Consider the following 22,490-nt stretch of genomic DNA (forward strand, 5'->3'; position numbering starts at 1 on the left):
TTCTTTTGCGGTGTGTTTGTTGAGACCGATGAATTGTGGGTTTATTATCAAGTTTATCTATGAACAATATTTGAATCTTCTCTGAATTCTTTTATGTATGATTGGATATCTTTGCAAGTCTCTTCGAATTATCAGCTTGTTTTGGCCTACTAGATTGATCTTTCTTGCAATGGGAGAAGTTCTTAGCTTTGGGTTCAATCTTGCGGTGTCCTTTCCCAGTGACAGCAGGGGCAGCAAGGCACGTATTGTATTGTTGCCATCGAGGATAACAAGATGGGGTTTATTTCATATTGCATGAGTTTATCCCTCTTCATCATGTCATCTTGCTTAAAGCGTTACTCTGTTCTCTTGAACTTAATATCTAGATGCATGCTGGATAGCGGTCGATGTCTGGAGTAATAGTAGTAGATGCAGGCAGGAGTCAGTCTACTTGTCTCGGGCGTGATGCCTATATACATGATCATACCTAGATATTCTCATAACTATGCTCAATGCTGTCAATTGCTCAACAGTAATTTGTTTACCCACCGTGAATACTTATGCTCTCGAGAGAAGCCACTAGTGAAACCTATGGCCCCCGGGTCTATCTTCCATCATATTAATCTTCCAATACTTAGTTATTTCTATTGCCTTTTATTTTACTTTGCATCGTTATCATAAAAATACCAAAAATATTATCTTATCATATCTATCAGATCTCACTCTCGTAAGTGACCGTGTAGGGATTGACAACCCCTTATCGCGTTGGTTGCGAGGATTTATTTGTTTATGTAGGTGCGAGGGACTCGTGCGTGGCCTCCTACTAGATTGATACCTTGGTTCTCAAAAACTGAGGGAAATACTTACGCTAATTTGTTGCACCACCCTTTCCTCTTAAAGGGAAAACCAACGCAAGTGCTCAAGAGGTAGCATCGTAGTTCATTTGCGGGCGAGCCATTGATCCTTTGACGATCACACAGCGGAACTCTCAATGAAAGTACCATTGTCAGTGTCAAAACCGGCAGATCTCGGGTAGGGGGTCCCAAACTGTGCGTCTAAGGATCGATGGTAACAGGAGATAGGGGACACGATGTTCACCCAGGTTCGGGCCCTCTTGATGGAGGTAATACCCTACTTCCTGCTTGATGGACTTTGATGAGTATAGGGGTTACAATAGTTGATCTACCTCAAGATCGTATGTTGTGGTCTAAAACCTACAGGTATGATGAGTAATGTCATAATAATCTACCGACTAGCCTGGCCTCGGCTTATATAATGTACTAGAGGCCTAGGATAACAAGAGTCCTAGTCGAATACGCTGGTGGAGAGGAGTCCTTGTCTTGATCACCAAGTCTTGTGGAATCTTCCTCGTGTATACATCGACTGTCCGAACTGGCCCATGAGCATACGGCCATGGGGGTCCTCGGCCCAATCCAACTGATTGGGAGACGACGTGGTGAGTACCCCCTAGTCCAGGACACCGTCGGCCATCATCACCATGAAGGCCAAGGACCAGAGGGGGAACCTCTCCCCATCCAGGGGGCGGCCATGGACGAGGAAGCACAAGGGGAAGAACCTCTCCTCCTCTCTCTCGGTGGCACCGGAGTGCCATTAGGGGGGAATCATCGCCGCGGTGATCGTCTTCATAAACATCACCATCATCATCACCATCCTCATCTCTTTTACGAGGTCCACTCTCCCGCACCGCGCTGTAATCCCTACTTGAACATGGTGCTTTATGCCACATATTATGATCCAATTATGTGTTGCCATCCTATGATGTTTTGAGTAGGTATCCTTTGTCTTTGGGTTGATTGATGATCTAGATTGGTATGAGTTATATGTTTTTTTGGTGTTATCCTATTTTGCCCTCCGTGTCGCGCAAGCGTGAGGGATTCCCACTGTAGGGTGTTGCAATACGTTCATGATTCGCTTATAGTGGGTTGCTTGAGTGACAGAAGCATAAACCCGAGCAAGGGGGTTGTTGCGTATGGGATAAAGGGGACTTGATGCTTTAATGCTATGGTTGGGTTTTACCTTAATGATCTTTAGTAGTTGCGGATGCTTGCTAGAGTTCTAATCATAAGTGCATATGATCCAAGAAGAGAAAGTATGTTAGCTTATGCCTCTCCCTCATATGAAATTGTAATGACGACTATCGGTCTTGTTAACAATTGCCTAGGACAATTACGCACACCGATCCATTATTATTCCACACGCTATTTATAATATTTAGTAATATATTCTAACTTTATGATAACAACACCTACTTTTATATTTTAGCTCTCCGATATCATGCAAAGTTATCCTCTTCATGCCCACAACGTAGTTTTATTTCTCGTTTCTAGTTGGAAGCAAACGTTCGGTATACGTAGAGTCGTATCAGTGGCAGATAGGACTTGGGAGAATATTGATCTTACCTTTAGCTCCTTGTGGGTTCGACACACCATACTTATCACTTCCACCTTTGGGAATTGCTACGATGATTCCATGCACTTGGGGATTATCACTAATCTTAGCAACTGAACCGGTATCAAATACCCAGGGGCTACTATTAATACTAGTAAGGTACACATTAATAACATGTATATCAAATATACCTTTGTTCACTTTGCCATCCTTCTTATCCGCCAAGTATTTGGGGCAGTTCCGTTTCCAGTGATCATTCCTTTGCAGTAGAGGCACTAAGTTTCAGGCTTGGGTCCAGCTTTGGGCTTTTTCATGGGAGCGGCAACTTGCTTGCCAATATTCTTGAAGTTCCCTCTCTTTCCCTTACCCTTTTTCTTGAAACTAGTGGTCTTGTTAACCATCAACACTTGATACTTTTTCTTGATTTCTACCATCACCGATTTCAGCATCGGGAAGATCTCAGGAATCATTTTCGTCATACCTTGCACATTATAGTTCATCACAAAGTTCTAGTAGCTTGGTGATAGTGACTAGAGAACTTGTCAATCACTATCTTATCTGGAAGATTAACTCCCACTTAATTCAAGCGATTGTAGTACCCAGACATTCTGAGCACATGCTCACTGGTTGAGCTATTCTCCTCCATCTTGTAGGCAAAGTACTTATCAGAGGTCTCATACCTCTCGATATGGGCATGAGTCTGAAATACCAATTTCAGCTCTTGGAACATCTCATATGCTCCGTGGCGTTCAAAACGTTTTTTAAGTCATGGTTCTAAGCCGTAAAGCATGGCGCACTAAACTTAGTCATCATATTGAGCTTGCCAAATGTTCATAATGTCCGCATCTGCTCCTGCAATAGGTCTGTCACCTAGCGGTGCATTAAGGACATAATTATTATGTGCAGCAATGAGGATAATCCTCAGATCACGGCCCCTAGTCTGCATCATTGCTACTATCATCTTTCAACTTAGCTTTCTCTAGGAACGCATCAAAATTCAGGGGAACGGTAGCACAGCCCGTTGATCTACAACATAGATATGCAAATACTATCAAGACTAAGTTCATGATAAATTAAGTTCAATTAATCAAATTACTTAAGAACTCCCTCTTAGATAGACATCCCTCAAGTCATCTAAATGATATGTGATCCAAATCAACTAATCCATGTTCGATCATCACGTGAGATGGAGTAGTCATCAATGGTGAACATATCTATGGTGAACATATCTATGTTGATCATATCTACTATATGATTCACGTTCGCCCTTTCAGTCTCTAGTGTTCTGAGGCCATGCATGTACATGCTAGGCTCGTCAAGTTTAACCCGAGTATTTTGCATGTGCAAAACTGTCTTGCATCCATTGTATGTGAACGTAGAGTCTATCACACCCGATCATCATGTGGTGTCTCAACACAACGAACTGTAGCAACGGTGCATACTTAGGGAGAACATTTTTACCTTGAAATTTAGTGAAGGGATCATCTCATAATGCTATCGCCGTATTAAGCAAAATAAGATGCATAAAAGATAAACATCACATGCAATCAAAATATGTGACATGATATGGCCATCATCATCTTGTGCGTTTGATCTCCATCTTCAAAGCATCGTCATGATCTCCATCGTCACCGGCTCGACACCTTGATCTCCATCGTAGGATCGTGGTCGCTCGCTAACTATTTCTTCTACAACTATCGCTAACACATAGTGACAAAGTAAAGCAATTGCATGGCGTTTGCATTTCATACAATAAAGAGACAACCATAAGGCTCCTATCGGTTGTCAATATCTTACAAAACATGATCGTCTCATACAATAACGTTTATCACATCATGTCTTGACCATATCACATCACAACATGCCCTGCGAAAACAAGTTAGATGTCCTCTACTTTGTTGTTGCAAGTTTTACGTGGCTGCTACGGGCTTCTAGCAAGAACCGTTCTTACCTATGCATCAAACCACAATGGCGTTTTGTCAAGTTTGTTGTTTTAACCTTCTTCAAGGACCGGCCACAGTCAAATCTGATTCAACTAAAGTAGGAGAAATAGACACCCGCCAGCCACCTTTATGCAAAAGTAGTTGCATGTCTGTCGGTGGAGTCGGTCTCATGTGCGTGCACATGTAAGGTTGGTCCGGGCCGCTTCATCGCATAATACCGCCGAATCAAAATAAGACGTTGGTGGTAAGCAGTATGACTATCACCACCCACAACTCTTTGTGTTCTACTCGTGCATATCATCTACGCATAGACCTGGCTCATGATGCCACCGTTGGGAATCGTTGCATGGAAAAACAAAAACAAAATCTACGCACACGCAATGATCTATCCATGGATATGCATAGCAACAAGGGGGGAGTGTGTCTACGTACCCTCGTAGACCATCAGCGGAAGCGTTTCTCAACGCAGTTGATGTAGTCGAACTTCTTCGCGCTTCAACCGATCAATTACCGAATGGACGACACCTCCGCATTCTGCACACGTTCAGCTCGATGACGTCCCTCGACTTCTTGATCCAGCAAGACATCGAGGTAGTAGATGAGTTCCGTCAGCACGATGGCATGGTGACGGTGATGTGATAACCCACAAGTATAGGGGATCACAACAGTTTTCGAGGGTAGAGTATTCAACCCAAATTTATAGATTCGACACAAGGGGAGCCAAAGAATATTTGAAGGTATTAGTAGCTGAGTTGTCAATTCAACCACACCTAGAGATTAATTATCTACAGCAAGTAATCAGTAGCAAAGTAGTATGATAGTTTTGATAATAGTAGCAGTAGCAACGGTAACAGTAACAGTGATAGCAGTAATTTTGTAGCAAGTGTAACAGTGATGATAGCAGTAGTAACTTAGGAAGAACAATATAGGATAAATTCGTAGGCATTGGATCGGTGACTTGTTGGATGATATTCATCATGAGACAGTTATAACCTAGAGCGATGCGTCACTAGCTCCAGTTCGTCAATATAATATAGGCATGTATTCCGTAAATAGTCATGCGTGCTTATGGAAAGAACTTGCATGACATCTTTTGTCCTACCCTCCCGTGACAGCAGGGTCCTATTGGAAACTAAGGGATATTAAGGCCTCCTTTTAATAGAGAACCAGAACAAAGCATTAACACACGGTGAATACATGAACTCCTCAAACTACGGTCATCATCGGGAGTGGTCCCGGCTATTGTCACTCCAGGGTTGCCGGATCATAACACGTAGTAGGTGACTATAACTTGCAAGATTGGATCTATACCATGGATATAACGGTGATAACATAAACGGTTCAGATCTGAAATCATGGCACCCGGGCCCAAAGTGACAAGCATTAAGCATGGCAAAGTCACAGCAATATCAATCTTAGAACATAGTAGATACTAGGGATCAAGCCCTAACAAAACTAAATCGATTACATGATGAATCTCATCCAACTCCTCACCGACCAGCGAGCCTACGAAGGAATTACTCACTCCCGGTGGGGAGCATTATGGAATTGGAGATGGAGAAGGGTTGGTGATGACGAAGAACGAAGATCCCCCTCTGCGGAGCCCAAACGGACTCCAGATCTGGCCTCCCAGTGAAGAACAGGAGGTGACGGCGGCTCCATCTCATGGATCACGATAATTCTTTCTCCCTTATTTTTTTCTGGAAAAATAGGATTTTATAGTGTCGATTTCAGGGTCTGCGGGGCCACCAGGTGGGCACAACCCACCTGGGTGCGCTAGGAGAGGGGGCATGCCCTGGTGGGTTGTACTCACCCAGGTGCCCCCCACTGGTGGGTCTTGGCTCCAGAAATTCTTATTATTGATATAAAAAATCCTCGCAAAGTTTCATTCCATTCCGAGAACTTTTATTTCTGCACAAAAACAACACCATGGTAGTTCTGCTAAAAATAGCATCAGTCAGGGGTTACTTTCATTCAAATCATGCAAATTAGAGTCCAAAACAAGAGGAAAAGCGTTTGGAAAAGTAGATACATTGGAGACGTATCATGATGGTGAAGTGATCCTCGCAGGGCTTCGCCTAAGCACTATGAAAATATGACCGGGGATGTAAACGGTGGAGGGGGCACCGCACACGGCTAAACAATTGTCTGGGATGTGCTAGGGGCACCCCCACATATATATAGGTGGGAGAGAGAGGGGAGGCAGCCAAGGAGGCGCCCACGTAGGACGAATCCTACTTGGGGCCTTCCTATGGTCGCCGCCCCCCTCCTTATCTGCCGGAGGGGGAAGGAAAGAGGAGGGAGGAGGGAAGGAAGGGGGAGGCCGAATCCCTCCCCTTTCCTTCTCCCTTCCCCTCTTTCCTTCTCCCTTCCCCTCTTTCCTTCTCCTCTGGTTCGGCCCCCATATGGGGGGCGCACCAGCCCCTGGTGGCTGGTGTGTTTCCCCTCTTGGCCCATTAGGCCCATATCATTTGTCAGGGGTGCCCGGAACCCCTTCCGGTGACCCGATAGGTACCTGGTACCCCCCGGAACACTTCCGATGTCCGAATACCATAGTCCTATATATCAATATTTACCTCTCGTCCATTTAGAGACTCCTCATCATGTTCGTGATCTCATCCGGGACTCCGAACAACATTCGGTCACCAAATCACATACCTCATATAATACAATATCATCACCGAACGTTAAGCGTGCGGATCCTATGGGTTCGAGAACTATGTAGACATGACCGAGACACCTCTCCGGTCAATAACCAATAGAAGAACCTGGATGCCCATATTGGCTCCTGCATATTCTACAAAGATCATTATCGGTCGAACCATTATGGCAACATACGTTATTCCCTTTGTCTGTCGGTATGTTACTTGCCCAAGATTCGATCATCGGTATCTTCATACCTAGTTCAATCTCGTTACCGGCAAGTCTCTTCACTCATTCCGTAATACATCACCTCATGACCGACTCCTTAGTCATTTGCTTGCAAGCTTATGATGTGTATTACCGAGAGGGCCTAGAAATACCTCTCCGATACTCGGAGTGAAAAATCCTAATCTCGATCTATGTCAACTCAACAAACACCTTCGGGGATACCTATAGAGCATCTTTATAATCACCTAGTTACGTTGTGACGTTTGGTAGCACACAAGGTATTCCTCCGGTATCCGAGAGTTGCATAATCTCATAGTCAAAGGAATATGTATTTGACATGAAGAAAGCAATAGGAATAAAACTAAACGATCATTATGTTAAGTGTGACGCCCCCGATTCAATCGTACACGCAAACGTGTACGGTCAAGATCAGGGACTCATGAGAAGATATCACAACACAACTCTAAAAATAAATAAGTCATACAAGCATCATAATACAAGCCAGGGGCCTTGAGGGCTCGAATACAAGTGCTCGATCATAGACAAGTCAGCAGAAGCAACAATATCTGAGTACAGACATAAGTTAAACAAGTTGCCATAAGATGGCTAGCACAAACTGGGATACAGATCGAAAGAGGTGTAGGCCTCCTGCCTGGGATCCTCCTAAACTACTCCTGGTCGTCGGCGGCAGCCTGCACGTAGTAGTAGGCACCTCTAGTGTAGTAGGACTCGTCGTCGGTGGCGTCTGGCTCCTGAGCTCCAACATCTGGTCGCAACAACCAGGTATAGAAAGGGGGAAAGGGGGAGCAAAGCAACCGTGAGTACTCATCCAAAGTACTCACAAGCAAGGATCTACACTACATATGCATTGGTATCAATGAAATGGGTAGTATCTGTGGACTGAACTGCAGTGCCAGAATAAGAGGGGGACAGCTAGTCCTATCAAAGACTATGCTTCTGGCAGCCTCCATCTTGAAGCATATAGAAGAGAGTAGATGGTAAGTTCACCAAGTATCATCGTATAGCATAATACTACCCGGCAACCCTCCCCTCGTCGCCCTATGGGAAAGCGATCACGGGTTGTCTCTGGAACTTGTCTGGGTGTGTTTTATTAAGTATCCGGTTCTAGTTGTCATAAGGTCGAAGTACAACTCTGGGTCGTCCTTTTACTGAGAGACACGGCTATTCGAATAGATCAACTTCTCTGCAGGGGTGCACCACATTACCCAACACGCTCGATCCCTCTGGCCTCGGAAGATCAACACGTCGCAGCCCCACATAGGCACAAGACAGAGGTCAGCATGTCGGTCTAAATCCTAAGCGCGCAGGGGTCTGGGCCCATCACCCATTGCACACCTGCACCTTGCGAGGGCCGCCGGTGAGAAGACCTAGCAACCTCCATTCAAAGGAAGTTGCGTTATGCGGTCCAACCCGGCGTGCGCCACTCATTCACTGATGTCGAGAAGGCTTTGGCTGATACAACGACGTCGAGTGCCCATAACTATTCCCGCGTAGTTGGTTAGTGCGTATAGGCCAGTGGCCAAACTCAGATCAAATACCAAGATCTCGTTAAGCGTGTTATTTTGAAGTACCGCGGACACCGACCAGGGCAGGCCCACCTCTCACCTAGGTAGTCTCAACCTGCCCTGTCGCTCCACCACAAAGATCCACTCAGAGGGCCGTCGGGACAAATGTCCTTTCATCCCCCAATCCATGAATCACTCGCGGGTACTCCACGAGTCGACCCGATTTTAGTCACCACATGTATCATATATTATGTATATAAGTATATACCCGTGATCACCTCCTGAGTGATCACGGCCCGATAGTATAGCATGGCAGACAGACAAGAATGTAGGGCCACTGATGATAAAATAGCATCATATACTAAGCATTTAGGATTGCAGGTAAAGGTAAGAACAGTAACAGCAAAGACAGGCTATGCAGCAGAATAGGATTAACCAAAAGCAGTAACATACTACACTACTCTAATGCAAGCAGTAGATAGAAGGAATAGGCGATATCGGGTTGATCAGGGGGCTTGCCTGGAAGCTCAGTTGAGAAGGGGGGGTCGTCAACACCGTAGTCGTACTGGGTAGCAGCAGCGTCGGTCTCGGTGTCTAACAAGAGAAGAAGGGGAAGAAACAATAAATATAATGCAAACATAAGCATGACGATGCATGACATGACAATGAGCGGTGCTAGGTGTGCCCTAACGCGGTATTAGGTTCTACCGGCGAAGGAGGGAAACATCCGGGAAAGTATTCCTGGTGTTTCGCATTTTTGGATAGACGAACTAGAGGGGGAAAGTTGCATGTTCGCTATGCTACGGGCGTGTGGCTGACAAAGGCACTACGTATTCGGATTCGTCTCGTCATTCTGAGCAACTTCCATGTACAAAGTATTTTCATCCGAGCTATGAATTATTTTATAATAATTTTCAAAGATCTAAACAATTTCTGGAATTATTAAATTCAATTAATTTTAAAAAATCGTTTATTGCGTTAGTGTGATGTCAGCATGAAGTCAGCGGTCAACTCTGACTGTTGAGTGTTCAAACTGACGTGTGGGTCCCAATCGTCATTGTCTGTTAACTAAATAACCAAGTTAATTAGTTTAATTAACAGATTAATTAGGTTAGTTAATTTAATTACTATTATTTTTGTTTCTTATTTTTACTGGGGCATGGGGCCCCAAGGTCAGTGGCTCAGGGGGAGCCCTAGCGGGGCGTAGCGGGCGGGTGGGTAGCTGATGCGCTAGCCCGTTAGGGCGCTTGCCATGGCCAACCATGGGGCGGGGCTGGCCGGGCGCCGACGATCGAGCATGCGGCCGGAGGCGGGGACCGGACCGGCGAGCGGGAGGCGCGGTGGCAGCAGGGGGCTGTGGCGGCGGTCATGGTCGACAGGGCGGAGCGGTTGGGGGCAGCGGCCGCGGCAGTCGGCGAGGCGTGGCTCAGCCGAGGCGAGGCGCCGGACCGGGCGGTGGCGGCGCGGCAATAGCAGCATTAGCAAGCGGCCGGCGCGGCGAGCAGCGGGTGCGGGCACCAGCACGGGGTGCGGCGGAGCTAGGCAACGACGACGGGGAGCTCCGCAGCAGTGATGGTCGGGGCGAGGCGGAGTGCGGGGTGGTGGCGCGGCGCGATGGTGACAGTAGGGGAACCGCGGGCGCAACACGACGGACGGCGAGTGTCGGTGTCAAAACCGGCAGATCTCGGGTAGGGGGTCCCGAACTGTGCGTCAAGGCCGGATGGTAACAGGAGACAAAGGACACGATGTTTTTTACCCAGGTTCGGGCCCTCTCGATGGAGGTAATACCCTACTCCTGCTTGATTAATATTGATGATATGGGTAGTACAAGAGTAGATCTACCACGAGATCAAGGAGGCTAAACCCTAGAAGCTAGCCTATGGTATGATTGTTGTGTATGGAGTTGATTGCCTACGGACTACAACCCTCCGGTTTATATAGACATCGGATAGGGTTAGGGTTACACAGAGTCGGTTACAATGGTAGGAGATCTTGAATATCCGCATCGCCGAACTTGCCTTCCACGCCAAGGAAAGTCCCATCCGGACACGGGACGAAGTCTTCAATCTTGTATCTTCATAGTCCAGGAGTCCGGCTGAAGGTATAGTCCGGCTACCCGAACACCCCCTAATCCAGGACTCCCTCAGTAGCCCCTGAACCAGGCTTCAATGACGACGAGTCCGGCGCGCAAATTGTCTTCGGCATTGCAAGGCGGGTTCCTCCTCCAAGTCCTTCATAGAAGATTGTAAACACCAAGAGTAGTGTCCGGCTCTGCAAAATAAGCTTCCACATATTGCCATGGAGAGAATAATATTAACACAAATCAAATCTGCTGACGTATTCCGCAGTGCGTTATCACACTACAGCCAAGTCCTTTACTCGAATCGTTTTTACTCTTCCACCTCAGCATGTTTTGCGAGGCGGTTTCCTTGGCACGTCTTGTCAAAGTAGAGATCGTGTACCCCCCTTTTACGGGATTCTCATCAATACGGACGTGGGTAACCCAATCGTGCCCGTTAGCATGTTTTCTCGATTAAAGGCGAGTCCCAAACGGTTACGGGGAGGGCTCCTGGTATTCAACCTCTTATAAAGAGACCAAGGCCTTACTCCTTTTTCCAATCTCAAACGAGTTCGCCCGTCGCCTCGAGTTCCAACACCCTAGGCTCCAGATTCCAGGCGCTTCGGACCTTCAACAATGTCCGGTTCCGACCTTCAAGGCCGATGGATGCCCTCCTCCGTCACGGAGGAGGACGTGCTAAAGTTGAGAGAGGCTAAGTTCTTGACCGCCGATATTCCGCATAGGTTGCCTGCTCAAAGGCAGGCTATTGCTAGTCCCCAGCCCGGTGAGAGCGTAGTGTTCATGTCTCACTTCCTTCAGGGGTTAGGCTTCCCGATGGATCCCTTCGTGAGGGGGCTGCTGTTTTATTACGGGCTGGAATTTCATGACTTAGCTCCGGAGTCCATCCTCCACATTTCCTCATTCATCGTTGTGTGCGAAGCGTTCCTCCGTGTTACTCCTCACTTCGGATTGTGGCTCAAGATTTTTGGAGTGGAGCCGAAGACGATCGAGGGACGGTACGCAGAGTGCGGAGGCGCTGTCATAAGTAAGAATGCTGATGCTCCATGGCCCGAGGGCTCCTTTCAAGAGGAGCTCGGCTTGTGGCAACAAGAATGGTTCTATATCACCGCTCCCAGGAGCTCCAAGTGGGTGGCACCTCCTGCCTTTCGCTCGGGTCCCCCATCACGGCTAGCGTCATGGGTCAACAAAGGATTAGATTGGGGTTCGCCCAAAGACGTGCCCCTGTTACAGGGCCGAACTAAGGATCTCTTGGAAGGAGACCTCAGCTTGGTCAAGGTGACGCAGGTCATGCTGATTCGCCGAATATTGCCCGGCAAACGTCGCCCCCTTCGCCTGTGGGAGTTTAATCCAGAGGGACCGCGAGCTCTCCAGAACTTTATGGGCGCAACGCCCGCGGAGGTGTATAGACTGTTCTTCGGATCACAAGAGATGTGTCCGGATTTAACCGAGGACGCAGGCCTAAGCTGCAATCGCCCGGATACTCAAGTAAGCAACCTTGTGCCCGGACCTTCTATCTGTATAATTGTCATAAACTTGCCCCTAAAAGAGTCGTCCTTTTAAACAGGAGTGGATAACGAAGTCAAAGCTGATTAGGTGTCCGGCTCCCCTTCCTGAAACCAGGCTGGATCCTGTGCTGGTCAGGATGCTAGAGATAATGCCTTTGGAGGGGGAGGACAAGGAAGCTATGGCCTCCTCGAAGGAGGCCGCTCCGAAGGGAGGAACCGACAATTCCTCTCCTAAGGGGAAGAAGAGAGCCGCCTCTGACGACCCGGAAACCATGGCCTCGAAACGGGGGAGAAAATCCTCGTCAGAGGGTCCGACGCCGGGGAGTTCCTTGGCCGGACTACGCCCTCAAGGGGATCAGCCCTCCAGCGAGCCCTAAGTAGAGAGAGGTTTTCCTTTTGAGGGATGAGAGAAATCCTTGATTTATATCTGAGAAGATTAACCGAAATTTTACCTTGTAGCTCGGACCTCAGCCCTTCTCAGCAGAGCTCGTCTTCGGGGGATCTTCTTCCAGAAATGATGGAGAGCGGGATGCCTCCCCCTGCCGTACCGCCTAGCGAGGCGGGCGACCCTGAGGTGTCGTCGCGGAGGGTTTCTCTGAATCCGGCCGGGGCGGAAGATAGCTATGTGGCCCCCCAAGGCTCTCCGTGTCCGGCCTTCGAAAGAGGCCATAGGACAAGTCCGGCACCGTCTGGTGCTCGGCCGGAGGAGCTGAAGATTCTGCTGGGGCGAGCTTCTATCTCAGAGGAGCACCGTGCATTGATGGGCACGGTGATTGAAAGGATTTCATCCGCAGAAAGCGGATTGCATGAGGCCGTCAAAAGTTTACTGACGGGTTTTGAGGTACGTTAGATAATGTACACTTTTGTCAGTTGCGCATAAGTAAGATGCGCCCTGTATAGATAGTAGCCCCTGAGACTCTGCGCGTTGTCAAGAAATGACTGCACACAGAGGATCATAATCCCAGGTCTAAGATGTCGCCTTTGAATGTAGGTGGCGAGGTGTCCGGAATCAAGCCGAATTGATGATGTGGCCGAGCTAAAGCGGCAACTGGACATGGCAGATGCCGACATCGCGCTTGTCAACAAGCAGCTTGATGAGGCTCAAGGTATGTAATTCTTCGGGCGGCATCAGGTAAGAGGAGCTTCATGTCAGTGTCTTACAATGTGTGTGCTTGACGCAGATGGTACGGCCGCCGTGGAGAATCTTAGGGAAGAACTTGCCCGAGCTAAGGAGCAAGCCAGAAAAAGCGATGCGGCTGCCGAGAGGGCCCTTGAAGAGCTGAGAGCCGAACAGGCTGCTCACTGCCGAAGCAAAGAAGAGATGGCCGAAAAGTTAAAAAGCGCTACCGACCGTTGCAGACTTCTTGAAAAAGAAGACCAGGCGAAACAGACGGACTTAGAGAAGGCCGTTGCCAATGCCAAGGACGCGCGCTCTGCGATGAGAGCTGCGAAGGAGGAGCTGCGTCAGGCCAAAGAGATTGCGGCTGGAAAGCCCTTTATGCTGCGAAGGAGATTTTGTGATCCAAAGTTTGCTCCGTTGGACCGGATGTGGAGTGTGGAGGATACCTATCTGGACTTGGCAGCGAGTGCTGCTGATGCGACCGAACACTTTCGAGATCAAAAAGATCGCGAAGTGGAAAATCTTTTCTGGTCGCAGTTTCACAATCCAGAGCGTCCACTGGCAGTGGATGATCGTTTGGCTCAATGGGCCGAACTGAATAAGTTGTCCGGACTCGCCATGAAGTACGTCATGGGTCACCTGTGGCCGGGGAGATCGGAGCCGAAGAGTTATTTCAACTTGGTGCAGCAATTCCTTGACGCGGTGCCGCGTATAAATGCAATGAAGAGGTCAGCATGCATAGAGGGCGCTAGGATGTCTCTTGCCCGTGTTAAGACATACTGGGCAGAGATGGAGACCACCGTTGTTGCGTCCCGAGATTCGGACAAAAGCCGAGTACCCTCCAAGCACTATTTTCAGGAAGTTCTTGAAGGCGCTCGTATAATAGAGAAGCAGTGCCCGAAAGATGCTATGTTATGATAGCATATGTAATTATAAAGTAATATTTTGATAAACTGTAGTGGCCTTTTTTATACTTGTGCCTCCAAGTATTGGGAACACCTCCTGTGCGGCCGTTTTAATATATATATATATATATATATATATATAGAATCTGAACGATGGCAGTCGTTGGCTTCAGCCCCCACGCACATAGTGCGGGGGTGCTCGCAGAAGACGCATTTTCACACTTAACCCAACGTCTTGGTCCTACAAAGGAGGTGATAGCGCAGCGGGCCAGGCAACCGGACTATAATGCTTTAACACTTTCACTTAGCCATAGGAGTTTGACAATGAGACTCTTTATGTAGCTCCTTGGTGGCAATTGCGCTCGTCCGAATTCGGGGCGCGTATGTGCCTGACCGGGAAGCGGCCCTTCATTAAAGCGGAGGAATCCGATAGATTCCGATAGGTCATCGAGTGGCTGACCAATCTCACGCTACATCATGACAGTCAGTTTTCGGCTTTCTCTACTAAGGTGCTTGCCCGGCCGAACCGGAGGCACAATCGCAGTAGTTCTCCTGGTGCTACCTTAGCCGATAGAGCGGAACATAAGGTAGCCGAACTCAGGAGCCGGGCAACCCAACATTTGACCAAAGACATGATTCGGAGCTGATGCATATAATGCCCAAACTCGCGACGCCGAACACTCCCTAAGGTGTTCGGTCTTTATGAGTGCGGGCGAAACAACACTCTTTATTAAAAAAGCCCCTAGTGTCCAGGTACGTGCAAAAATTCTGATGTGGCCACATGCCAAGACGCCAGTCTCCTCCTTGGTTATATCAGAAAGAAAAAACCAGGGGATGTGTAGCAACAAGAGACAGTAAAAAATGTTTACGCAGGGTCTTAATCTAAAAACAATCCTTTAGGACGGGTCCCTACTGCACGTCTGCGCCTGTGTCTCCGTTGTGCCGTATGCTGGACGGGCGCCGCACGACGTTCATCTGTAAAAGAGAGGAACTGAGTTGAAAACGGGTCGTGCCGAAAAAGTTTAAAATAAGCAAAGTATAAAGTAAGATATATAAGATTGAGCTTTATTGTCTCTTATTGTATATGCGTGGAGCCCCTAGTGCGGGGGTACATGGCTTCTAGGCCTGCATCAATGATGATTTTGCACTGAACTCGTCTATCCGCATTCGTGGTCTTGAATGACCTATTTCGAGGTTTTTTGGCCGGTGAGGCCATTTCGCTGTGGGGCTGTCAAAGCGGCCGCACAGTCGTCCGCTTGGGGAGGCGCACTTTAGTGCTTCCCCTTCAAAGAGATGATGCCTCGTGGACCGGTCATCTTAAGCGTAAGAGATGCATAATGTGGTATTGCGTTAAAGCGAGCGAAAGCTTCGCGTCCCAGTAGTGCTTGATAGCGACTTGAGAACGGGACGATATGGAAGGTCAGCTTTTCACGGTGAAGGTTATCGGCAGAGCCGAATATGACTTCGAGCCGGAGAAAACCCATACAATGGGTGTCCGGACCAGGTATTACCCCTTGAAAGGAGGTTTTGCTGCGGCGGATTCTTGCTGGGTTTATCCCCATGTACTGGATTGTATCCTAATATATCAGGTTTAGTCCACTACCGCCATCCATAAGGACATTTGAAAACTGGAGTCCGCCAATTATTGGATCGAGTATCAAGGCAGTCCAGCCTACATTCTTGATATTCCTAGAATAATCTAGCTGATCGAAGATGATCGGTTTTGACAACCAGTGGCAGGACCCTTTGGGGATGGGCCCTGTGGTGCGTACCTTTACGGGTGCCGCACGTTTTGTTATGTGAAGTGAGTTCACTGTTTTTACTTCTTGTGGGAAGTTCTTTTGTTTCCTGGTGCTCTGCTTTTGGGGTTCGTCCTCGTCTTCGCTTGGTGTGTCGAGCCCCTTGTGTTCGGCATTGAGTCTGCCGGATTGTTTGAAAACCCAACAGTCTCTGTGGGTATGGTTAGCAGGCTTCCCGGGAGTACTGTGTATCTGACATATCCTGTCCAGGATTTTATTTAGGTTGGATGGATCATCACTGTTATCCTGGGGGGCGATTTTTCCTGATTTTGTCGTGAGCCTTTGAATCCGGCATTGACTGCCGTGCTCTTCGGACTTTTGTCCTTAGTCCAGCGACGGTCCTAGTTGCGTCACGGTTTTCCGTTTCCATCCCTAGTTTCGGATGTACTTGGGTCACTGGGGCTGCACCTTGCCAACCAGCTGTCCTCCCCTGCACAAAAGCGGGTCATGAGGCTTGTTAGTGCGGCCATTGTTCTTGGCTTTTCTTGGCCGAGGTGTCTGGCGAGCCATTCGTCTCGGACGTTATGCCTGAAAGCTGCTAAGGCTTCGGCGTCCGGACAGTCGACTTTCTGATTCTTTTTAGTGAGGAATCTATTCCAGAACTGCCGAGCTGATTCTCTGGGTTGTTGAGTTATGTGACTAAGATCGTCTGCATCCGGAGGGCGGACATAGGTCCCTTGAAAGTTTGCTCGGAAAGCATCCTCGAGCTCTTCCCAGCTTCCAATTGTGTTTTCTGGAAGGCTTTTAAGCCAATGCCGGGCTGGCCCTTTAAGCTTAAGGGGTAAATATTTTATGGCGTGGAGATCATCTCCTCTAGCCATGTGTATGTGGAGGATATAATCCTCGATCCAGACTCCAGGGTCTGTTGTTCCATCATATGACTCTATGTTTACGGGTTTGAATCCCTCTGGAAATTCATAGTCCAGCACCTCATCGGTGAAACATAGGGGGTGTGCGGCGCCCCTATATTTGGGTGTGCCGGATTCTGATGATGGCTTTATTGCATTGCTTACGTGAGCTTGCTTTCTTGGCCCATAAATGGACCTAACTGGGCCATGATGCGAATCCTTAAGTGGGTCGCATGCCGATTTAGGTGCGGCGCCTCTTGCCGCTTTATGGGATCGTCTATCCGACCGTGTGGCTTTTTCATTTTTTGAATGCGAGGGCTCTAGGGCCTCTTCATCGAATTCAGGCAGTAGCTTTCTTTTCGGATAGCTTTTAGTGCGGCGACTATCGCCGTACTTACCTGTGGTATTGATTACTTTGCTCCATCTAATCCGGACTGCATCTTCCGCTGTTTTTAGCTTCTGCTTCTGCTTCTTTAGGCTGCGTGCAGTTGCAACGAGCCTCTCGTGGAGATTCTTCTGCTCCATAGGTTTATTCGGCGTGAGGTCGTCCGGAATGCCGTTTTCGCCGGAGGAGGGATGTTCGGTTTCTCTATCCGTGTTTCCCTGTTCGGACGGTTGCTCTAAGGCCTGCTCATCGTCTACCGGCTCGTCCTGCTCTATGGCTGGGTTTTTGTCGAGTCGGGGCTTGGATCGGCGTTTACACCGACGTTTTGATTGCTTTTCGGGGGGTCGATCCCCTTTTTCCTCGTTGTCGCTTCCTTTAGGGGTATCCACCATGTACACATCGTGAGATGAGGTGGCTGTCCAATGCCCTATGGGCGTTGGTTCGTCGGTATCTCCTGCATCGTCATCCATGCTGTCGATGTCTCCGGAGTCGAAGTTGAGCACGTCGTTTAAATTGTCAACAGTGGCTACCAAGTGGGTGGTGGGTGGGCTTTGAATTTCCTCATCGTCCGCATCCCACCCTCGCTAGCCGTAGTCCAGCCAGGGCTCTCCTGATAAAGAGAGAGACTTAAGAGAATTCAGGATGTCGCCAAAAGGAGAATGTTGAAAGATGTCTGCAGCGGTGAACTCCATTATCGGCGCCCAATCGGATTCGATCGGCAGGGGCGCGGGGGGTTCAGAGTCCGGGGAGGAGTTCGGATCCTCGGAGTCACGGGTCGTGCAGAGTGCGGGGCTAGCGTTCGACTCGATCGCTTTCGGGATCGCAGCCCCCGAGGTGACGTCCAACCGCCCATCCTTGATTGGCGCAATAGGCTCCGAGTTAGGGGTCGGAACCAATGCGTGTGCAGCCTCCAGGACACTGTCAGGAGGCAGAGCTAGATCATGCCCCTCGAGATAGTGCGGCGCGCTTGGCCGTGGCTCGAACCCGTCGAAGATCAAGTCTCCGCGGATGTCAGCCGTGTAGTTTAAGCTTCCAAACCTGACTTGATGGCCAGGGGCGTAGCTTTCGATCTGCTCCAGGTGACCGAGCGAACTGGCCCACAGAGCGAAACCGCCGAAGACGAAGATCTGTCCGGGGAGAAAAGTCTCACCCTGGACCGTATCGTTGTTGATGATCAAAGGAGCCATCGGGCCTAAAGGCGACGACACAGAGGAACTCTCAATGAAAGCACCAATGTCGGTGTCAAAACCGGCAGATCTCGGGTAGGGGGTCCCGAACTGTGCGTCAAGGCCGGATGGTAACAGGAGACAAGGGACACGATGTGTTTTACCCAGGTTCGGGCCCTCTCAATGGAGGTAATACCCTACTCCTGCTTGATTAATATTGATGATATGGGTAGTACAAGAGTAGATCTACCACGAGATCAAGGAGGCTAAACCCTAGAAGCTAGCCTATGGTATGATTGTTGTGTATGGAGTTGATTGCCTACGGACTACAACCCTCCGGTTTATATAGACACCGGATAGGGTTAGGGTTACACAGAGTCGGTTACAATGTTAGGAGATCTTGAATATCCGCATCGCCAAGCTTGCCTTCCACGCCAAGGAAAGTCCCATCCGGACACGGGACGAAGTCTTCAATCTTGTATCTTCATAGTCCAGGAGTCTGGCTGAAGGTATAGTCCGGCTACCCGAACACCCCTAATCCAGGACTCCCTCAGCGAACGCGGCGACTGCGGGGCCGGCGAGCAGGGCGAGGGGAGTGTGCGCGTGCTGGGCGCGGTTAGAGCGGGTCGTGGCTGGTCGAGCGCGTGCGCGTAGTGGCGCGTTGAGCAGGGGAGGCCAGAGTGAAAGTGCAACTATCCCTGGGTGGTTTTGGTAATTCCTAACAACATATAGCCCATTGAGCTAAAGCTATTTCAAGATAAATATTTCAGGAAAGCTCAATGTTTGGCATGGCATGGATCAGGAAGTGGACCCCTCAAAATACTAAGAAAACATGTTGGCTCAAGCTCAAGACTCTACATTTTACTTTTAGTGATCCAAGATCACATTGAGTCCATAGGAAAAGCCAATACTATTAAAAGGGGATGAGGTGTTGCTTCATGAGTTACTTGCTCAAAATGCTTAGTGATATGCTCCAAAACCCTCAACTACTTTCTCATATCCACATATGTCCCGAACCAAAAGTCAAACTCGGCCCCACCGAAATTTCCTACCCGGCGCCACCGAGTTCACTTGACATAGCCACCGCCACATATCCTAGTCATTTCGGTCTCACCGATAGGGATCTCGGTCTCATCGAGATGGGATTGCAACCTCTCTGTTTCCCTTCGTAACGTTTCGGTCCAACCGAGATGAGCGATCGATCCCACCGAGATTGCAATGCAAACTCTCTATTTCCCCTTCGCAACGTTTCGGTCTAACCGAGATGAGTGAATCAGTCCCACCGAGCTTGCCTGACCAACTCTCTGTTTGCCTATTACCAAAATAGGTCCCACTGTGTTTGTGTAATCGGTCTCACCGAGATTACGTTATTCCCTAACCCTAATGGAATCAGTCCCACCGAGTTTACATGTCGGTCCCACAGAAAATCCTAACGTTCCCATTTTGAACTAAATCGGTCTGACCGAGTTTCATGATTCGGTCCCGCCGAGTTTGGTGATTTGTGTGTAACGGTTAGATTTTGTGTCGAGGCTATATATACCCCTCCACCCACTCTTCATTCAAGAAGAGATCCATCAGAACATGCCTACACATCCAACATACATTTTCTGAGAGAGGACCACCTACACTTGTGTTGAGGTCAAGATATTCCATTCCAACCACATAAATCTTGATCTCTAGCCTTCCCCAAGTTCCTTTCCACCCAAACCCTCTTTCCACCAAATCCAATCCTATGAGAGAGAGATGAGTGTTGGGGAGACTATCATTTGAAGCACAAGAGCAAGGAGTTCATCATCAACACACTATCTATTACCTTTTGGAGAGTGGTGTCTCCTAGATTGGTTAGGTCTCACTTGGGAGCCTCCGTCAAGATTGTGGAGTTGAACCAAGGAGTTTGTACGGGCAAGGAGATCGCCTACTTCGTGAAGATCTACCCTAGTGAGGCAAGTCCTTCGTGGGCGATGGCCATGGTGGGATAGACAAGGTTGCTTCTTCGTGGACCATTCGTGGGTGGAGCCCTCCGTGGACTCACGCAACTGTTACCCTTCGTGGGTTGATGTCTCCATCAACGTGTATGTATGATAGCACCACCTATCGGAACCACGCCAAAAATCTCCGTGTCTACATTGTGTTTGCTCCCTCCAAACTCCTCCTTTTACCTTCATATGTAATTGTTTTGCATTCCGCTGCTATACTCTTAGAATTGCATGTGTAGGTTGATTACTTGACTTATGCTAAGTTGTTAAAATCTGCCAAGACATAAAATTGGGAAAAGTCTAGATTTTTATTTTGTCAAGTAGTCTAATCACCCCCCTCTAGACATTCTTTCGATCCTACAAGTGGTATCAGAGCTTTGGTCTCCATTTGCTTTGATTTCCATAGCTTTTGGTGATCATAGCCTTGGTTTCACAACCTAGGAGAGTATGGCGTCTAGCGAGGGAAATTACCACTGTAGAGGTCCTTACTTTGATGGTACTAATTTTGCTAGTTGGAAGCATAAGATGAAAATGCATATTCTAGGACATAACCCCGCCATTTGGGCTATTGTGTGTATTGGCTTGCAAGGTGAATTCTTTGATGGAAGAGAACCGAACCGTGAAGCTACCGCGGAAGAGTTGAAGATGCTGCAATACAATGCTCAAGCTTCTGATATTCTCTTCAACGGATTGTGCCCCGAAGAATTCAACAAAATCATCCGTCTTGAGAATGCAGAGGAAATTAGGGATACTTTGATTGATATGAGGGAAGGTACCGACTCCGTCAAGGAATTCGAATTGGATGTGCTTCAAAGTCAACTTGACAAGTTCAAAATGAAGGATGGTGAAGGTGTCGCTAAAATGTACTCTAGGCTTGCTCTCATCACAAATGAGATTGTCGGCTTAGGAAGTGAAGAGATGACCGACAGATTCATCATCAAGAAAATCCTAAGAGCCTTGGATGGAAAATATGATACCGTGTGCACATTGATCCAAATGATGCCCAATTACAAAGATCTCAAGCCAACGGAAGTCATTGGAAGAATTGTTGCTCATGAGAAGTCACTTAAGGATAAGGAAGAGCTCCACAACAAGTCAAGTGGTGCTTACAAAGCCTCATGTGATGCTCCCACATCATCAAGTGAGAAACAGACCTTCAATGAAGAATTGAGCCTAATGGTGAAGAACTTCAATAGGTTCTACAAGAGTAGACGCAATGAAAGAAGTTCCAAGTCAAGGTCCTACAATGACAAAAGATCTTCAAGTCGTGAACGTAATTGCTACAGTTGTGGAAGACCCAGACACTACTCCAATGAGTGTACGGCTCCCTACAAAAGAAGAGAAGATTCTCCCAAAAGAAGAAGTAGGAGAGAAGAATCACCACCAAGAGAGAGAAGGAGTAGAGATGACTGATACATCACCGTCGTATCTATAATTTTTGGTTGTTCCATGCCAATATTCTACAACTTTCATATACTTTTGGAAACTTTTTATCCTATTTTTGGGACTAACACATTGATCCAGTGCCCAGTGCTAGTTCCTGATTGTTGCGTGTTTTTTGTTTCACAGAATATCCATATCCAACGGAGTCCAAACGGGATAAAAACAGACGGAGATTTTTTTGGAATATATATGATATTTGGGAAGAAAAATCCACGCGAGACGATGCCCGAGGGGGCCACGAGGCAGGGGGCGCGCCCCTGACCCTCGTGGCCACCCCGTAAGGCGGTTGATTCCTTTCTTTCGCTGCAACAAAGCTAATATCCGGATAGAGATCGTGTTAAAATTTCAGCCCAATCGGAGTTACGGATCTCCGGTAATATAAGAAACGGTGAAAGGGTAGAATCTGAGAACGCAAAAACAGAGAGAGACAGAGAGACAGATCCAATCTCGGAGGGGCTCTCGCCCCTCCCGTGCCATGGAGGCCATGGACCAGAGAGGAAACCCTTCTCCCATCTAGGGAGGAGGTCAAGGAAGA

This window comes from Triticum urartu, chromosome 1A, assembly GCF_056163025.1.
Source record: "Triticum urartu cultivar PI428250 chromosome 1A, HENAU_Tu73, whole genome shotgun sequence".
Lineage (NCBI taxonomy): Eukaryota > Viridiplantae > Streptophyta > Magnoliopsida > Poales > Poaceae > Triticum > Triticum urartu.